Source organism: Phasianus colchicus, chromosome 6 (assembly GCF_987193195.1).
Source record: "Phasianus colchicus chromosome 6, bPhaCol1.hap1.1, whole genome shotgun sequence".
Lineage (NCBI taxonomy): Eukaryota > Metazoa > Chordata > Aves > Galliformes > Phasianidae > Phasianus > Phasianus colchicus.
In genome coordinates, this window is record NC_143441.1 from 8,940,643 (window position 1) to 8,960,752 (window position 20,110).

A 20,110-nucleotide genomic window follows, 5' to 3' on the forward strand; every position below is an offset into this window, starting at 1 on the left:
GCAGGGCTGGATATCTGCCCGTTTTGCAGCAATTCACCTGGCTCCTCAGCAGCAGGGAGCTGGAAGTGAGGATGTGCTGGTTTCCTGCCACCTGAGCTCCAGCCTGCCTCTCCCAGGACAGAGTCTAGCTCGCCAAAGAGCACCAGGAGCCCACAAAGCTGCCACAGGAAGATGATCTAATCCTATTAGTTTCATTAGCATCCCCACTGATCAACAGCAGCAGAACTGTCAGACCCCTTCAGCTTCACGCAGCAGCCGGCAGGAATTCTGGAGAGCACATGGAGTTTCTTCAGCTAAACACTGTATGATTTTAACTGTACAGTCAGAGGAAGAGGGGGCATTTTTTAGCCCAGTTTAGAGTTTTCCTTGTTTGGGGATGAAAACTTGTTAAAACCAAATATATATACTCACTGCAGCTCTACCAGAACCACCTGAATCACTCCTATTTGGATGCTTCAATTTCTGGCATTTCCAACAAGGAATGGGGAACTAGCCATGAGCTATACATTCAGATCTACATTCAGGGTTTTACCAACAAACATTTCAGCCAAAGGAAAAGCCTTCCTGTGGTGAAAAGGCTTCTCACTGAAACAGTGGTTAGATCCCATCCGGTGAAGTTCAAGAACTGTTTCTCAAACAGACCAGCCCCCTGCACTGGATGAGCCACAGGGACCCAGCTGAAACTCATTACAAAGCTACCTGCACACTGCACAAGGTACTCACTCTGAGACAATAGGACACTCTCTTGTATGCAGCATTTAACATTATACAGTCCTGCTCCGGACTGATTTTGCAGTAAAAGCAGATGGTATAGACAAGAAGACCTCAAAATATAGTAATTTAATAATCCAAGTATTTTAGAGAAGAAAGCTTCCTTCATTTTTATAAACTTCAGGCCTCTGCAGGACTGAAAGAGTATATTATGGAACCAATGTAAGAGATAAGAATTAAAATCTGATTTTACCATAGCTATGCCTGTGTCTGCATGTGTGAATAGCATCTTCTACATCTTTCATGAAACACAGGTTTATCTGAGTGTGTTCTAAAGTACTGAATGAGCACTGCATGTTGGCCTGCTCACTTGCACATTGGGCCTCAGCCCAACAGAAGCTCTTGGGAAAAGAATACAACAAAAAACTACTTGAAGACTATCCATCTCACAGCCAAAACAGACATGACCAAGGGGCAGTTACTTCCAAAGGTGTCAAATAAAAGCTCAGATGTCAGGTCAAAGGCCTGTGTTGATTAAGATACCAACATTTGTTCCACCCAGTTGGAACAAAATGCTACCTCAACAGAGTTAATCATACACTGAAAGCTAATCCATCTCACCTGCTGTGACTCCTCTAGAGCGTAACCTCAAATGACTCCTGTCTCTAGCTCTCACTCTGCCCATTTCCTGACAGATCCAACAAACCAACAGGGATGATTCTCCCAATACCTCCAAACTGCCCGCTATCAAAACTGAAGTGTGTAGCAAAATACATGGCTTGACGTTTCCTACAGCAGTCAGGTTTCAACTATGGGAAGAGTTAGATTGAGATAACTGAGCATTAAAAACATCACATGCAAGTTATCTACAGAGAGATCCATGCGTTTTCAGAATCATGCATTAGGAGCTGCACATCTTGCCTCTGCAGGACTTGGTGGTGATGCCACCAAGCTGCTGCCAGCAAGGATCCAAGCTACATCCGAGCCCATTTCAGAGCCCTTCGCCACAATGGCCTGGCAAAGGCCAGCCATTACCACTGCCCACTGTGGTGACAATGTGATTTCCATTTATTTTGACAACAAGGACTCTCTGCTAGCACTGTCAACAAATACAGCACAGTCTTTATTTTTTCACGCATGAACTAAAAAAAAAAAACATAAACATTTCTGTGACAGCAGGCCTGCAAAGTAGACTTAGCTACTGCAAAGAAGCTAAGTAGTTCTACCCTTCCACATTCTTTACAAAAAATACATATTTTGATAAAGTATCTCTGCAAGGGAGAAAACACAGTTTCCAGAAATATTATTCTTGTGTTTTCAAAAGAATCATTACAAATGAACAAAAAAGAACTTTAGCACCTCTAGTTATAATCCTCCATACCAACCTTTATTAAAAGATGCTAGGGCTTCTTTCCCTCCACCATACACAACATCCCAAGGACCTCACAGCCCTCCAACACACCCCCTGCAGTCCCAGTGCGGCCGCCCAGAGGACGCCAGGCCCTCTCCTCCACACCCCTCTGCTTTGGCATCAGGGCAGAAGAGATGCCACCTTCTCACGCTCCAGGGCCAGAGCTGAGGGATGGCAAAGGACAGCCGACACGACCACACAAACTCCACTGCTTTTAATGACTGCTTCTCCCTCGGCTGCCTGTGGGGCATCACCATGCTTTGCTCCTCCTCCACCCCAGGCAGCTGCAGGGGGCCTGAGAAGCCTCTGCCCCGACTGACCCTCTTGCTACATTCGTGCCACTGCCTCCCAGAAATGGCCGCAGGCCCCAACTGCCAGCCGCCATGTTTGGGCCAGCACCTGCTGCTCAGAATCCTGTTGCCATGGGCACCCAACTGCCCTCAACTGCAGTCCCTCAGCTGACACAGCAGGAGACAGCGGCACTTTGCAGTATCGCAAAGAGCTACTTTGTATTTCTTTTGATTTCTGAGGACGGGATGGAGCAGCCACCCTTAAAGAAGAGGCGGCTGCTGGAAGAGGCTGATGACATCGAGCCCATGGAGGTGGACCCGCCTGGCAGCCAAGAAGAGCCCATGGAGGTGGATCCACCTGTGGCAGATGAGCTGATGGAAGTGGATCCACCTCCATCGGGGCACACTGGCCATCTCGCTGCTGCTGCCAGGCCAACCAGGAAGAGGTCGCGCCCCAAATGCCATCGCAGGGGCGCCAGGATCCGTCCACCTCCCGCCAAACGGCCGCCTCGACGCCGGCGCTGATCCTCCCGTCCTGTAAGTTTGCCCTTACCCGGGAGAGCCCCAGCTCACGGCCATCCTGCGGGCTCACGTGCAGCCTCCATTGCCTGCTCCTTCTTCTTTTCACAGCCAAGGCTCCTACGAGCCCTTCCTTCCCCACCCCCTCCCTCGTCCCTTCCCAAGTCCTCTCATCTCTTCTTCACCAAGTCCTGAGGAAGAGGGCAGGGCAGGGACTGCCATCCTCGGAGCTGCTGTGCCGGGGCAGCGGGACGAGTCTGACAGAGGGACCTCACACATCTCAGGGGTGCAAGGATCCTGTAAGTTTACCCTTAGTCGGGAGGGACAGCACCGAATCAGGGCCATCCCATGGGCTCATGTGGAGCCTCCATTTCCCAATCGTCCTTCTCTTGACAGAATAAGACTCCCATGAGCCCATCCTTCACGTCTTCCTCCCTCATCCCTGCCCAAGGCAGGAGAAGAAGCCAAAGAAGGGACAGAGCTGCTGCTTCTGGGGGGAACCACACTTCAGCTTGGACACGAAGAAGTGCTGAAATACAGCAAGAAGATCCAATCCAGATGCTTCACTTCCACTTCTCTTTCAACACGGGACCATCACCATTTTAAAATAACAATTGAAAATAATAAAAAAGTAAAAAGCACAAAACTAAATAAACCATTTTCCATTTTTGAAAAGACAACCACTGACTGTCTCTCTGCTTCAGGAAGCTTCGAGTTTGCACGCAGGTTCCCGCGCCCCCTCCTTGCCTCCCGCACACAGAACGTACCCCGCAGCAGGACACGCTGCCCTCACTGCCAGCCCGAGGAACAGCCACCGCACTGCACACACACTGAGGCTGTCCCCTTGCCCTGCCTCAGCACCCTCTGCTATGTGGCAGGGATCTTTCACACACACATCTTCAAGAACATAGGAAACAGCCCCTTCTGACTGTACAAAAGGTAATTCTACACAATCCCAAAACTCACAGCATTTCACTTCCTCTCACCAGTTACCTGGTTAGTGAATGCAGGTGCTTGAACTGAAACCAAGAATGAGAGCACGCATCAGGACAAACACATTAGTAAAGAAAACATCTCGTTTCAAGTTCATGACATGTTACTGTACACTGCCAAACTTGCTATCAAAATAGTGTAGACCTAAATTATAATATTAAGTCATCGGCCCACACAGTGAAGTAGGAGGCATTACTTTCTGTGTAGCCCATAGTACCACATATACAGAAATGTCTAACAGGGTTCAACAAACACAAGATGAGATGTTTAAAGGGAAAATGACAACTAACTTTTAAGCCCATTTCACTCTGCACTACTTTTGCCTACCATTTCATGCACAGCACACTGACTGTTCCTGGAAGAAAAAACAAAAGCACAGAGCTATCATCTTCCTTCAGTCTGCTGCAAGACAAACAAGGCACCATGAACAGTTCTTGTCACTGAAGGGTCAAGAAAAAAAGAAGACCAACACTTCATCATTGAGGGGAATGATTGAAAAGCTTTCCTTTTTTCAGGTTTTGATATTTTAGATCTCCAAAGTACGTGCAGCTGCCAAAGGGGATGAGTCCTTTTACTGAAAAACGTAAAGAGTATGGTTGTTGTTTTCTAAACTAGGAGAGTTTCATTCCAGATCTCTCTAGAATATGGTTGTTACAGTGGCAGCCTTCTCATCACATGGAATACTACCTTTACATAAATATATGTTGCAGTATATATTAACAACACAAAAATATAACAGATGTTGACAGTACGTAGGTAGAACTTTGGTATGGAAACGGCCTGGATCTCCACAGAGCTCTCAGACCTGGAATTCTCTAGTGTACAGTTACTGAACACCAACAAAATCACATCCCTGAACGACATTCAAATGGAAGGGGGAATTTTCAACAGCTTTTACAGGTAAGAAAATATTGCAGTGGGACTTTTAAAAGCACGACTTTTGCTTACAAGCTAATTTATAGAGATACATTTAGAGATAAATACCCATGGCCAAGACATTAAAAAAAATAGGTTCCTCCAAGTAAGTTTCTGCATTCACATTTAGGAACCTATTTAAATGCTCTGCACTGCAGCTCATACAACAGACTTCAGTCCTGCGCTGGTGTAACATCAAATAAACTCAGATGCAGGTCTGCATTTAGCAGCCTCATTTTAGGGTCCTGGAATTAAAAACAGAAAAGGTGCAATCATCAAACAACAGTGCTGGCTGAAACTGCTTCATTTAGTAATTCTCTCAATTAATTGAGTATTCTTCTCCTGATACATTCTCTTAAAAAGAAAAATCACAGACTAATTCTTGCTCATAGATTGAGCAAGGATCAGCAACATTCAACATAAAAATTAACAGAAAAAAAGATGCTCTGAATTTCAAGTAGCAATGAGCAATCGCCAAAAGGTTCAAACTTACTGCTTTCCAAACATCATTTGCTTCTGCTTGGATTGCAAAAAACATCAAGAACAAACAAAACAAGATCAAAGGCAGAGTCCACACTGCAGCAAAACTGGAAATAGCAACAGAAATCTCAGAAGAAACAGAAGTCAAACAATAAAAAGCAACAAGCAGGTAACTTGGAACATGTTTACAATTAAGGCTTTTTTGTGCATCAGCACAAACACCTTATTGCTGTTCTCCCCCCCCCCCCCCCCCCCAGTAAAGTGAAAGAAATAAGCCTGGATTCAGAACAGCTCACATCAGGTGTGTCAAAAATCGAGAGAAAACAAATGAAAACTGTTTTGATGACATTGCCATCAGGAGTCTTACAGCTATAAGCATTTCGCTTTGTTCATTTTTATACCTGAAGTTAATGCTGTTGTCTCCATTGGAGAAAATACTCCAATCACCTCCCTTCCCTCCTCCCTACCCCAGTGCACTGGGATCTCTGAGGGCACACAGCACGGCCAGCTTGCTCTGGACACTTTAACAGCGAATTAGAACAGCAGCGGTGTTCTCATCAAGTCAGAGGGTGTCAGTGTGTGAGCAGGGAGACGTGAATTGAGATAGCACCTGGTAGCACCAAGGCTGAGGCTGTTAAATTAGGGAAAAAAAAGGCTGGGGTAGAAGGAGCCACTGGGCTTAGAGAAGCCTGTTACAGAACCTCGGAAGGAAGGCTCTCTCTCTGCAGCATTCCGATACAAACAGGTTTGGCGGCCCAAATGCTCTTCAGATCACGCAAGCCAGCATCACAGAGGAGCCAGCCTGAACAAAAGCAGCGGGGAGCACATGGATTTCATTGCAGTTCTGAAAGAAAGCAGCGCTGGTGACTCACACAGTCTCTTTTCCTTTTGAGCGACTGCTGTAAAGAATAACTATCAGGTCAGCAGCCATAGGTACCGGGCTACTGATGAAAGCAACGAGTGCTATCAGTGCCCCAAAGCCTCACCAGCCCCCATCTGTGCTGCTGAGGTTACAGAATGAGCTGGGAACCTGCACTGCAGCTGGGTAGCACGTGCTGGGCAATGCAGCAGGCAGAGGGTTAAATGCAAAGGGGAAGATGCACAGAAATTGAAATCCTTCCTTTCAGGAGGCTCACACACACCCTCCAGAAGCCTTCAGACTCTGCAGCCACACATCAAATGGTCACCTTCGTTTTTCATTCAGAGATGACAGACAATTAATGGATGTTTAAAGCAGCAGCTTCAAAATCCTAGTTTTTTTTTGTTTTTTTTTTTTAATGTCTGAACAGTTTCAGGGCCACTTTTTAATGGCTGCATCTAATGGGGGTGGGAAGGTACATCAAAAACAGTACGCTTTGAGACACTGAAGTCTGTGCAGTTCCCAGCATTTTGCTGTTTATTTTCATTGTGAGAAACTAATTTGTGCACCCCGCTCCACCGTGTACATTCAGAATCATGTTCTTGAATACTATACATTGAAGAGAACAGATTCATCTTTAACATTCTTTACTCACTGCTGGCTCACCTGACACCCTTCCGAGATTGAAGTGTGCAAAGTAGCTGGAATTGGGCCTAACCCTGCCCTGCAGAACAATATGACACCTCTCACACACTGCTGGAAATTGCTCAAACTGGGGAGAATCTGACCACATCCAAGAATTAACAGGACCCATTTCTTGCATACAGAATACAAATCACAATGCAAATTGGCCTGAATTGATTTTCAAGGCATTGCAAGTGAGAAAAGGAGTAAAATTCATATATTAAGAGAGACTAACTGCTCTCTTTCACGAAGCACAAACTCATGTAAGTGCCTGAGGAGGACTGAATGGGACAAGGTTTCCCACGGTGCAGGAATGATTGAGGAATACAAGTCACCCTGTGCTTTTCAGAGTGCCAAAATTCAGCTTTCAGATGAGTGCAGCATCAGCCAAGCCTGTGGCACAGGGACTGCAGACCCAGTAGTGCTGGACTGGCTTTGAACTGGATACTTAGACATGCTCTGGGGACCATGCCATGGCAGCCATTTCTGTGGATGCTTTCATTATTTTTTTGCAGGTGATGACCGACCACAGGCAGCTTTTAGTGATTTGTGTTTCGTTTTTTTGCAGTAGGATAACTGAGAGTCCATTTCTTGCCATCAGCAAGCTGGGTTCAGCTACTTGCAGCAAATGCTATTCAGATCTCAACATCCCAAACTACTTTTCCACATTCTCTGGGAATGGGAAAGAAGTTCCCCTCTGATTCCAAAAACCAAAAATCCAGCTTGTTACTTTTTTGTAGGAAGCTACACACATATGCAAGTTTCTTTTCAAACGCACTTATTCTAGACTAGAAAGAATATCTGCAGCCAAGTGTAGAATAGGATTTATGGACCTAAAGCAAGATTTAGGTGAAAAACAGATACATTCCATCAAAACTGCACTTCTGAATAAACAAAGGGTGCCCTGACTACACTATCGTATGACATAACAGCCTTGACACCTCTGGTTAAACACAGGGCCTCTTCCTTGACTGCACTACAGTATAACATAGCAGAACAGGCTTGCATTTTACACAAAGCAGTATTTACGATAAAACAGTGGGTGCCTCCTCCCTTTGTTCTATTTGACTGCATGGGTCTTCTCATTCCAAGCACCTCCCTACAAAAAAAAGAGTTGAAAGGAAGGAACTGGAGAACACCATTCTCAGAAGCATGTGTAGCTTTCAGCTTTCTCAGACAAAGAAGGAAACCAAATGAAAACACCACACGAAATAGTCAAATTTCAAGCACAGGCAGCAACAGCCAGCCATCTACCCCACATCTATCATGTTTAAAGAAAAAAAAAAAAAGCAGAGAAGTGCCTTCCTATTTCTTGCTCTAAAGCAGCTCTTCATCCAGCACATGTTTTATCTGGGAGACGACTAACTCAGGTCCCCTTCTGACACACTTCAAAATGAGTCAATACAGATATTACTGATTTGTTGCATCCTTTCTGCAACCTCTATAAGCAATAACCCTTAACATCCTAATTTCACTCCACATTTTCTATCCTTCTATTTCCAGTCCCCTCAGAGCGGGAGGAAGCTCCCACATTCCTGTATTTCTCTGAAAGGTCAACTGCAAGTTAAAGCATAGCTGCAATCCCATTGCACCACAGGGGGGAAAACACCAAGAACAAATGAAAATAAGAGCTGGGAATAAGTGGAAATCCCTTAATCTAGTTTACCTTGTTTCATCTTTTCTCCTGATGCCTACAAAGAAAGCGATCACCTCAGGAAGAGGGGAAAATAATAGCTCAATAATCCCAGTTTATTCCTGGGACAGAGAATGAGTCCCTAAGCTGTATCTTGTCATTTGGGTACCATTAGACCACAGCCAGCCAACCTGTGACTAATTTAAGAAATGTAGGTGTGGCAACCATCAACCAGCAGGCAGCACGCAAGACAGGCTCACGGCTCTGGAAAGACCTTGCAAAAGAAATGTGTGTTGTTTCAAGCTGTATAACATGGTGGAAAGGAAAAGACTGCACAAGGCTGATGGTCGCCTCTCTCACACCTGGTCAGGTCCTGGGTCTCAAGAGAGACAATGCTCTCCCCATCCTGTTTCCTTTGTTTTAAGATCTGAGCATTGACTTGAAGTTAAAGGAAAGATCAAGCTCTGGTCATTCATCTTCAACCCTGACCCTGGGGCTTGGGGATTTTTTGTGCGTATTCACCAATTAAAAAGTAAAGCTGAAAATAATGATTCAAGGATTACAAGAGCTTCTTTTTCTGCAAAATAAAATGGTGAAACAATTTAAATTACTTGAAATATTTAGACAATAGCAGATTGCCATACACATTCCAGCTGACAATATTTTGCTTTAGTACTAATGAACTATTCTGATAATGCAGGGAAGACTCTTCCTTTACAGTTTTTAGATACCAAGTGTCACCTACTGACATCCCACAACCCTTATTTCTCCCACAACCCTTATTATTGCTGCTGTTATCTCCTACACAGGTGAGATCTTGTTTTCCTGCCACAACCCCTTGGAAAGCATCTGCTTCCTACACTACACCAGCAACACAAAGTACTGCACAGTGGTCCCAGCACTGATCCCAGTGTTTGTATTAAAATAACATTAGATGACCTCACGAAAGTAAGATTTCTATCAATTAATATCCTGATAATTTAATCCATTATCATTTGCAAGACTGAAGTTTCTGTACCTTTAAATGTACAATTTTGGCCACTGCTGCTCTTAAAGCCAAAACTGTCACAACGTCACGCCTCTAGGATTTAGGGTTTTGAGAAAAATACAGCTGTGGTACTAAGAGACCCAGGATAATAACTGCCTCCATCTTCTTTGTGTTTCCTTCAATATCACTGGGGTGGCTTTGGGATTTGTAATTAACTTACAGCTCTGGTCTTGGACTCCCAACTTGAAGCCAACCAGCATAAAATCCTAAGGAAACTTCTACCAATGCAGTGCAGGTCTGACTATTTTGACAACAGTAAGTGCAAGAAAGAGCTCTTATGATACTCTATAACTACTGTAACACTTTTATATTCAATCACATTATTCCTTGGCCAGTGGCAGAGGCCACTCAGCATTACTCCAGTGTCACTATTTCAGGATTTGCACTGTTCAATTTCTCAGCAAATATCCCTGTGCAAAAAGTCTGTATGTAAAAAAAAGCCCATGTACATACACACACATCCACACTAGCTTATCAAACATCAATGTTATAAAACTTTTTAAAAGCACAGCAGAAGCTTGTCAATCAAATAGTTGGAAGAGAGAGATCTTGATATTTCCTCCCACCTCTCTTATATATAAGCATGAATACATTACTTTGAGACAAAAATAATAATGCCTTTCTTGGCTCATGTTTTATGCAAAGATAGGTTTTGGTAGATGAGAGTTATCTTGTGAAATAATTAGGTTCTCTTCCTGGCTTTTGGACTTAAATAACCTTGTACAAGTTGCTTAACCTCTCTATAGCTGCCTTAAAACTCCAGAAGTGGGGAAAAACAGACAAACAAAAAAAACATCAACATCCAACTTCAGAACACTTTCAGAAAGCCTCAGGTAGAAATCCTATGTAGATGTATCTGTTTGATGTTCAGTTTGATGTCACTGGCATGAACAGGGCACGGTCATGTGTGAACTCTGCAACCAGCTGATGTGGCCAATGTTCCTATTTACCAGTTGGCTACTTCTGTCTATTACAGCTGCACCTCAGTAATTAACCACATTGCTATTCCTCACATACCAACCAGCAATGTTTTAAACCAAGCAAGAGGACTTTGCACTGAAGTGGATCTGCAGGGCCCACGTTGCAGCAGCACTGCTTCAGGGACAACAGCAGAGGCATCAATCACTACAGCTGTTTCTGAAGTTCTCATGTGATTATGCTCTTTGATCAGATACAAAATACAACACTCCAGCAAGCAAGCATTTTTCCTTTTTTTTCCCTGCAATGTCAGTGTTCATAAAAACACAGTAAGAAAGACGGCATCTTTTTACACCATTAAACAAGGATCCGTATTTTTACTCACACTAATTTCCACTGGGACAAAAAAAAAAAAAAAAAAACCAACGTTCTTATCCATTAATACAAGATTTTTTCAGTGTGTTCTCATGCCATTAGGGGACATTTTAAATTTTTACTTATTTATTTATTTTTCAGAAGCACTTGGACTTGAGTAAACAATCCCTTGCTGTGAACTTTCTAACAGAAAAAGCTGAGTACCTGCAAATTCTCTCTCTCCTGTGCCCCTTATGCCCACATTTGAAGGAGAGGCGGTTTCTACAGCACAGCAGAATCCTTTCCCTCACGCTGCTGCCGACCCCTGCAGATATGACCATTCTCTGTTCATTAAACGGGAAGCTGAACCTCTGCAGCCCCTCTCCTCTCCCGCAGACGATTCCCCGTCAGGCTGCCAATGGTGTGTGCTCAGCACCAACCCTGACTACACATTTCAGTGGAAGCTGAATCCCATTCTCCATTTCAGCACGTTACTAGACGGAAAAAAATGATGCACTATGTGAATAATGCAAATATAAAAAGGTATCTTCAGCAGAGAGCATCTTTTAGTGCAATATTCTGCAGGACCACCATAAAATACATCCCAGCATCACCTGGCACAAAGAAGCTTTACAAGTAGCAGTAAGACAAAGAAGAAGCTCTCAAAATCTATTGCTTCTCTGGCAGAATATACAAGTTCAAACAGACTCTATCAGCCTGAACTTTTAAAGAGGCTAACTGCTTTAACTACTCTGATATTTTTGCCAGTATTTCCAATTCCTTTCATTACTACAAGACACAGTACGACTTCTCTCCCCTCTGTAATATATCAAGGACAAAATGAGAAATGCCCAACGTTGCTTAACCCTCTAGCTTTAGAGTTTCTACAAACTCTTGCTGTTAACAAGACCTGTTGCTGATATCCTGGCACCACACGAGCATACCAAAAAATCACATAGTGAAAATCTTCACTTGCTTTCTACTTCCTACCAGAAAACATGAAATAAAACGAGAAGAGTAGTGGTTACTGCCTTCTTCACAGATCTGGATAACTTTCAGTCCCATCATGCCCATCCTCTTCAAATACTATGCTGCAAGAATTAAGAAGGAGCTCAGTGTCATGGAACACAATGCAAGCCCTGCACTGGTTCCACACATAAGCAGAGCTGATGGCATACAGCACAGAGGCCAGCCTTCCCATGAGGCTTCATTCAATTCCAGAGGACTGTTTCCAGATAAATAGTTGCCAGTCTCATCATGTCACACAAGGGGAAATCTACCTGAACTCAGCCACTGCAGGTGTGTAGCATCCCTGAAAATCAGATTATCTCCTGTCAAAGTCACACACAACCCAAAAGAGCAAAAAAATCAATATGAGGCAAGTGAGTTTTTTTAATTGTGTTTTGGATTTGTTTTTGCATTTGTTTGTTTTTTCCTAAACAGCTTCTCCACTTTTCCTACAAATATTTAATCTTAGTATGGTCAGTTTTAAGTCTCTGAGCTTAAAAACTAAATTCTCCTTCCCCCAGTAATCAGAGGAATAAAACCAATACCCTCTCTCCAAGACTCCTCAGAGCTCAGCTCTTTCACATTTACCCTTACATAAGAAAGGATCATTGAAAGAGTTGCAGGGACTTTATGCTGGAGCTTTGAGTTTCCCTGCAGAGGAAGAAGCTGTGCCCAGTTCATGTGCCCAGCAAAGCAGAAGTGACAGAAGGTGGCTCTACCTGTGCCCGTAGCAACTGCTGCATCCTCCATGGAGCAGCAGCACTGCAGGCATCAGAGCACTGCTGAGCAAGAACCGACTCTGCAGCTCTAAGGCCAAATAGAAAGTGTGTGGAAAGAAGATATTGTTTTGGTTTTAATATATATGATTTGCAAAAGGATTTACAGCAAGGTAGACGAGAGGATGCTCAGTGAAATGGAAAGCATCTGTTGGCAAAGTAAAGTTACTATATATGTGAAAGGTCTGTTTGATTGAGGGGATATGTAACCATTTTGCTTATTGCTGTTCTCTACATTTTACCTAGGTCAAAATTAATAAAAAAGCCTTAAGCTGTATTGAAACAAAGAGCTCAAAAGCACTTCAGGAACAAAAATAACAATTCCACTTTTCAAAATGATTCGTTTTAATCATCCTTGTATGTGTGTAATTTTTCCTCATCAAAGCCATTGATAAGTTCTGTCCTGGTTCCACAAGATCAGCTCTCACTCCTCCAGCACCGCACACACTGGCCATGTGTCACACAAAAGCCAAAGGGCGCACGCAGCCCATGTGGCTGAGAGCTACCCAGAGGCAAGGATCCATTTTTTGTCCATGTTTTTTAAAGATGTTTCTTTCTGTTTGTGTGTTCCGGTTTTGCTTTTTTTTCCTTCTCTTTTAAATATTCTCCTTTTCCTCCTCTATAGGAGCTAAAGGAGTCCACCTTGGCACACAAATAGCTCTTCTCTTCTGAGACAAAAGCTTCTCTTCTGCTCATGTGCTCAGCTCTGCAGGAGCCAGCTCTGTACGTGTGGCCCCTCCTGCACAGCAGCTGCTCTATGGCATAGCAGCCAGCAGGGCCAGCACACCAGATCCAACTCCATCCTAGTTTTGCCAAAGGTTAGCAGAGTCACAAGCAGATCAAAGTGGAAATAATGGAAGATACTATGCCAAGTGTAGCTTAAACAATAAGCAAGTTAGAAAACAGAGCTCCAGCCATTTGTGTCAGAAATGAAATACATCACATCCCTACCCTCTCTGAAAATTAAAAAAAAACCCATACCCACTGAGTTGAGAGGGAGGAAAATATTGAAGATCTGCCTCATCAGACAGAATTACTTTCATGAACTCTGTGCTAAAAAATTAAAAAAAAAAAAAAGAGAGAACATTTAAATTGGCCACTAAAACCACAGGACTGTGACAATTTGCACCCATCACAAATTTGGTCACAGATTGCTGCTGGTTTGCCATATCTCTGCCTGCAGAGAAGCCTCTGCTGTGGTATGCCAGATGAATGCACAGCACTGCAGGATGGGCAGGAATCCAGCACTGGACAGGATGGGGACAGAATATTTTAATTTCAGTCATGCGTGTTGGCTTTGAAAATATTTGTATTGAAATAATTATTGTTTTATTTAAGAGTGCGGCTTTATAATTACAACTTTTAAAACAATGCGGTTATTCTACAGTGAATCAGAAAAATGTGTGTGTGAATAGCCAGACGTTTCTGAAAAGGAAAGCAGAGGGAGATATTTGCGGGTCTTTAATAATGCTCTGCACAGAAGCAGGAAAAAAAAAAAAAAAAAGTAAAAAAGAAAAGAAAATCACGTACTTTGTGTAACAATAATAATTAGCTCTTGTATAATTCAGCATAGAAACCCTGCACTGAAACCGTAACAACAAATTAATTGGAGATCTTTGTGGTCTAAGAGGAGCTACAGACAGGTTTAATTCTGCAGAGGTTCTGGCCATCTCAGAAATCCTTCTATGACACATATACAAGATGGGGTGGTGGGAATGCCCTGCCTTGTTCTGATCCCACACCAAGACAAAAATCAAGAAGTTCCCATCGCTATCCTTGTGAAATAAATCCAGGTATGTGGAGAAATCAAGTGTGTCATCCACCATCCCCCTGAGGGGACCACAACCACGGCAGACACCACACACCTGCTACACAAGTTGAAAGTACTGGCATGCGCCTTCTTTTAGAGGGAGACAGAGGACAGCACAGCAGGAGCTCTTTACAGCAGGACTACTTGAAAGTCTAGACTCTGATCACAAGCAAGTATTGAATGACAGGGCAGAAATCACAAGCATCACCCAAAGACCTTCCAGAAAAGGTACTTCTAACTTTACACAGTGCTGTGGTAGAACAACGGAAGGATCACTTGCAGTCAGCCAAGATGCTGCAACATCTATAACCCAAACCACCTCTCAGAACAAATGCCTTTGCACCTCCATGCAGGTTCTTTCAGGGCCCATTTGATGTAACAGATGGCAAATAATTTTTTTTTTTTCCTCCAGCACTATACCTAAAACCTAGTGCATCAGGGAGCAGCAGACAGAGATGGAGTGAAATTACCTGGGCCAGCCCTGAATCATAGCTAATAAGCCCTAATGGACCAGAGAGCTGGCCTAAATAAGTACACAGAGAACGCCAGCATAGTGGTGTTATCTCAGCTTTTTCTACTACTTCGCCCATCCCAGCCTACTGCTATTCCAGCTAATGGAGTGCTGTCTGCCTACTCAAATCTCAAATCCATACATTAATGCAAACCAGCCAAGTGATCATTAGCCCCAGAATGGGACTCAGTCTGGAGTGCCGTGAATGCTGAGCACTGGAAGAACTCCCTCACACACTTTACATGTCAAGCTCCCCTGTCACAGTTTCATATAACACCACATTTCTTTGAACATTTTCCCATTCTTACAATCACACAGCGTTTCCTGTTCTACAGTGGAAACAATTTTGTTCATACAGCATCAGTATCACTCTGCTTTTGGTGCAAACATTAATTCATTTGGTGATGGGTTGGCTTGATCCTTAAAATACTTTCTATTTTCAGATATAAAACATTCTTCCTATGCTGAGGAGACTACTGGACATCCACCTGAGCTCTCCTTTTGCCAGAAGAACAAACGACTCCAAAGAAAAGAATTACACCCATCCTTAGCAATACTGATCCAGGCAGTAAAAACCCATACCAGGCATCTTCCTTTTTCTGGTCAAAGGCAGTATTTACCAGCAAATTCATGAACTTTCAACAACCTTCTGTTATTGCTGCTGAACTGGAGACCGCTGGAACCATCATAGCACAAGGATTTGGACTCAGTGACTCAAAATTAATCTTTGCATTTCATCATACCCCAGCTGGCTGGGCAGTGTTAGAGGGTTCGACCAGCCTGCTGCTCTTCAAGAGTATGACAAAAGCCACACTGCTCTATTTCTGTCTCTAAAAGCAGCAGGGATCATTCTCACTTACCAATTTGTAATTACAATTTCTAGATCAGCACCTGTGCTTACACACCAGCCCCAAACTCAAAAAAGTGTGTTGGTGCACATTCAGTTATTTGGTGACTGAACAACTGAACGGGCTGGTTTATTTCTGTGCATCATGATGCAGTAAGCTTGCCCATTTGAAAGCAATCTGGTGCTCAGTGAACCACAGAACACTGTCTGCCAGCTCACACATAGCAAAGGTAGTGTGTCAAAAAATACATACTACAACTATCTATGGTACCTATCATTTCTAACATCACATCACATCATGTCTGGTTACACTATGTCAAGTCACATCATCTTCCTTTACAGAAAACTCGTGTCAGTGCAATGATGACTTGCACTTTTTTTTAATTTCGTTTAGTATGAATGACCCATCTGCAGCAATACTGGTGATCTCCCCTTTTCTCCTGCATCTCCAAGGACCTCTTCAAAATTTCTGTTTGTGTTTTTTTAATACAAATACTAGAAACAAACATGTACCTTCTTATATCAAAATGCAAACTGCCAGTTTGATAAGGGCCTTGCCATCCAGTCCCTCAGGAATGCCACTTGGAAGAGCAGTAATGGGAAATGGTATTTTCTTACTTCAAAACGATAATATTAATATTCTTTGTTCTACAATGCATCCACACCTGACACGAGTGGATTACAGCACTTTGCAAACATTAGCTTTTTTAAGAGTCTCACCTAGAATAAAGGTTGGCTTGCAAATGTGCTGGGGACAGCTGTCCCACTTGCTTGTTCATTTGATTTCCTCAGGAGCAGTGTGGAATATATAAACACTGCCTGAAGCCATTAAAAGACTGCCTTTAGTGGTAGAACTGTAGCAGCATTTAGCAGTAGTTCATGCCTCTCTGCATACTGCAGTTTTCCATTTTTTGTACCTGTTATCATTCCCTTCAGCATCCTGCTGAGATCATCACATCAGATAAGGGACCGGCTTTATCCTGGGCAGTTGGCACCATCAGGAATATCCTCAATCCAGACATGCTGTAATACCCATGGTCAGCAGTAACTTTCTGGTGCTGGAAGTATCATAACATGAATACCTGCACATGTGTGTCTTGAAATATGCATCTGCTCCAGATTAGCCATGCATCTGGATATGGTTCTAGTGAGCAGGTGGGAGAAATCCATGAGAGAGTGTCTATAAACAACTGTATTTAAGACATCTATCACCTCAATCTTGAGTAAGATCTTGCACTGAGTTCTGCTACATTTATCTCACACGTAATTGCCAAAGCCTGAGCCTCGGTATGTTTATTGTACTGACAACTCTATAAATTTCCTACTTAGAATATTTTCAGTAATAAATTTTTTCACTTGTGAAAACATACTGTGAAGAAACAGGGGTTACCACTGTTTTTATCTAACTATTATAGGACATCGCATTCAAGTGAAAAATACAGAGTTTATTACAGCTCAAGTAGTGAAATGTTTCGATGTTCAAAAGAAATATAATTCTTGTACAAATTTCATCCTATAAAACTCATTTTTTCATTAAGGTCCTGTTGCTTGTTCAACCAGCCAATACAATGAGTTACCTTAGAATTCACCATTAAAAATACACATATAGTATTTTCACTGAGCAATAGAAAACAAAAAAAAAAAAACCTTATAAAGTGAATAAAAATGAATATTTGAGTCCAAAAGCTAAATTATGCTCAAAATATGAAATATGCTTTCCATTGTACATAAGCACAGGAATCCAACTGCAGTCAAGAACACAGGATCATTCATTCACAGAACTTTACCATAAAAAGCAAATCATAGGATCCTAGAATGGCCTGGGTTGAAAAGGACCACAATGATCATCTACATTCAACCCCTGTGCTATGTGTAGGGTCGACAACCAGTCCACCAAAACAAGGCCTACGCTTTTTTATGCCATTCAGAATGTTTATATGTGAAAGACTAAGGTGAACAAACAAAACCAGCACATTTCTATGTTCATATAAAGTTGTTTGTATACAGCTGCAAAGAGAACAGGCTTGCAAGCAGCATCCTTACCAATCAAGAGACGAACTGCTCACAATTAAGAAGGCTCTAAGTAAATATGTAAGAGGACAACAATTTCACACATTAAACCCTGAAGAGGAAATGTGTGCCCAACAGTTGGAGGTACTTGTTAGATCAAGTCTCAACAGGTATCTTGCAATGAAACCCGAGACAGCTCAGTTCTCCAGCCTAGACAACTGGACAACACTCAGACCTGCTGTCCATGTGCCAAGCCACTGCCATGTGGTGCTGAGCATGTTTCTGATAAAGCTAGCAAATAATCCCAGTATTTGGATCACTGTGTGGTAGGTACTCCCTTCAAGATGCACAGCATTTAGTTCATTTAGGACTGACAGAATAAGAAACAAACAACTGGACGCATTTCTACAGTGCGTGCCAAGCAGAAACTCAGTCGGGCTTTTCAGGCTTGGTATCTCGGATTAGCAGGTCCTTAAAAAGACATGACACAATATTATCCCCTTTTCAAACAGCGCAGACTCACTTTCCCACAGCTAAGCAGTAGGGAGGCATTACCTCACCTCTCCAAGCCCTCCAGAACACAGCAGCACTCAGATACTGCCCTGAAAACGTCATGAATCCCAAGGGGGGAAAGAGGCCGTCAGGCACGGAGGGCAACTTGCAGACGAGATGCATTGAAAAAAGGCCTGTCTGCTGCACACCGACCTACCAAAGGAAATGCTGAGAGCAAATCCAACAAACAAGTTCTATGGATGAGGATTACTCACTGAACTACCAACACTCATGAAAGCTGAGCACATCATTAGCCTAGAAAGCTCCCCAGCATTTCTCAGCTTACTTCACAGCCTCACCTTCATGTAATCTGGGCTTACTTGGCTACTGAATAAAACCTCCCGAGCAGCATTCCTCCCTGGTGCATCAGAGGAGGATAAGAAAACATGGTGCCCTCCACCACAACCCCCAAGCCCCGCCATACCTGAGCAGCACCAGAAGGGTGAGGGGCTCCCTCGGCGTCCCCAGGCGCGTTGAGGGACGAGGCAGACCCTGAGGCCACAACCCGAGAGGCAGCTGTGTGCAGCCGACGTCCTGCCAGCAGGACGAGCCTCCAGGCAGCGCGGGAGGGAAATGAGGCGGCAGAGCTGAAGCCGAAGCCCCGGGTCAAAGGGGCAGATCGGAGAAGCCCTCCACTCCCCACCCCAGGGAGCGTCGTTAAGGCTCATTTGTGACCCCAGAGACTTCGAATTTTTCAATCAGAGCTGGTGGAGGCTGTTTTGTTTTGTAACACTGACAAAACAATGCATTCCATCCACGTTGCCCTCTGAGAAATGGCTGACTCGCCCCCACCTGCAGCTTTCCTCAGAAGACAGTAAGCCCGGGACCCAGATCAGGCATGGACAATTTCAGCCTGAAGGGTTAAAATCACAAGCAGCACATAATGGAGTCTGAATTAGCTCTTCGGCTGTGTATCACAGCTTCTCCTGTTGCATTGAAAATGGGTACAGATTAGATTCTGTGGGAAGGGTTAATAACATCTTTCATAACATCTCGCTGCTAAATGAGCCTTGTTTCAATGCTACCCATGCTACCAGGGCTTACTTGGATGTAATTCCATTGCTCCTGACTTACTCCAGTTCAAGGGAAAAATGAATGCACCCATGTGTGTCTGGGCCTCTTTATGATTGCAGTCTATCAGAAAATGCATTGAAATGTCAGGACCATAGCAGCCTGTCAGCTTTATTTCTCAAATGCCAGAGTGCTGCATAAACTCACAAAATAGTTTATGGCTTAAACAGTACTCTCCTTTTATTCTCCAAAACTTGATTCTTCCCTGATCCCCTCAGTGGCACATGGTACACCAGTTTGGGGCACGTTGTCAGGCTGCACCTGGAATATTGCGTCCAGTTCTGGTCCCCACATTCAAAAAAGGCAAGGACAGATTGGAGAGGGTCAAAAGTAGGGCCATGAAGATGACCAGAGTGCTGGAGAACCTGCCCCATGAGGATAGACTGAAGTAGTTAGGTCTTTTGATCCTGGTGAAGACACGTGGGGCCACCTCACACTGTTTCAGTACTCAAAGAGTAAGTACAAAAAGCATGGAAACCCCCCCTTCACAAGGAGCCACGTGGAGAAGACGAGACAACAGGTACAGACTTCATCAGGAGAGGTTTTATATTGATATTAGAGAGAAATTTTTGACAATAACATCAGTCTCTGTAACAGTGTCTCCAGGGACATGGTGGAGTCCCCATCATGAGAAGATTTCAAGATGCAGATAGGGTGCTAGATAATCTCATCCAGACTCACTTTTCCCACAAAAGCTTGAACCTGATGAT

The 20,110-nt window shown here is 43.5% G+C and overlaps 1 protein-coding gene across 12 annotated transcripts in view; it reads right to left on the reverse strand.

The window, feature by feature from the left end:
• Nucleotides 1–19,111, reverse strand: part of LOC116227229 (uncharacterized) — a 244,817-nt gene extending 225,706 nt beyond the window's left edge. For 6 of the 12 annotated variants that reach the window (XR_016467650.1, XR_016467651.1, XR_016467649.1 and 3 more), the window contains exon 1: nt 18,754–19,007. The gene's annotated coding sequence lies outside the window, so the exon portion shown is untranslated. Of the gene's footprint in view, nt 1–18,753 lie in introns of all 12 variants that reach the window. The other 6 variants (XR_016467646.1, XR_004166507.2, XR_016467648.1 and 3 more) reach the window with 3 other exon arrangements.
• Nucleotides 19,112–20,110: the final 999 nt, after the last annotated feature.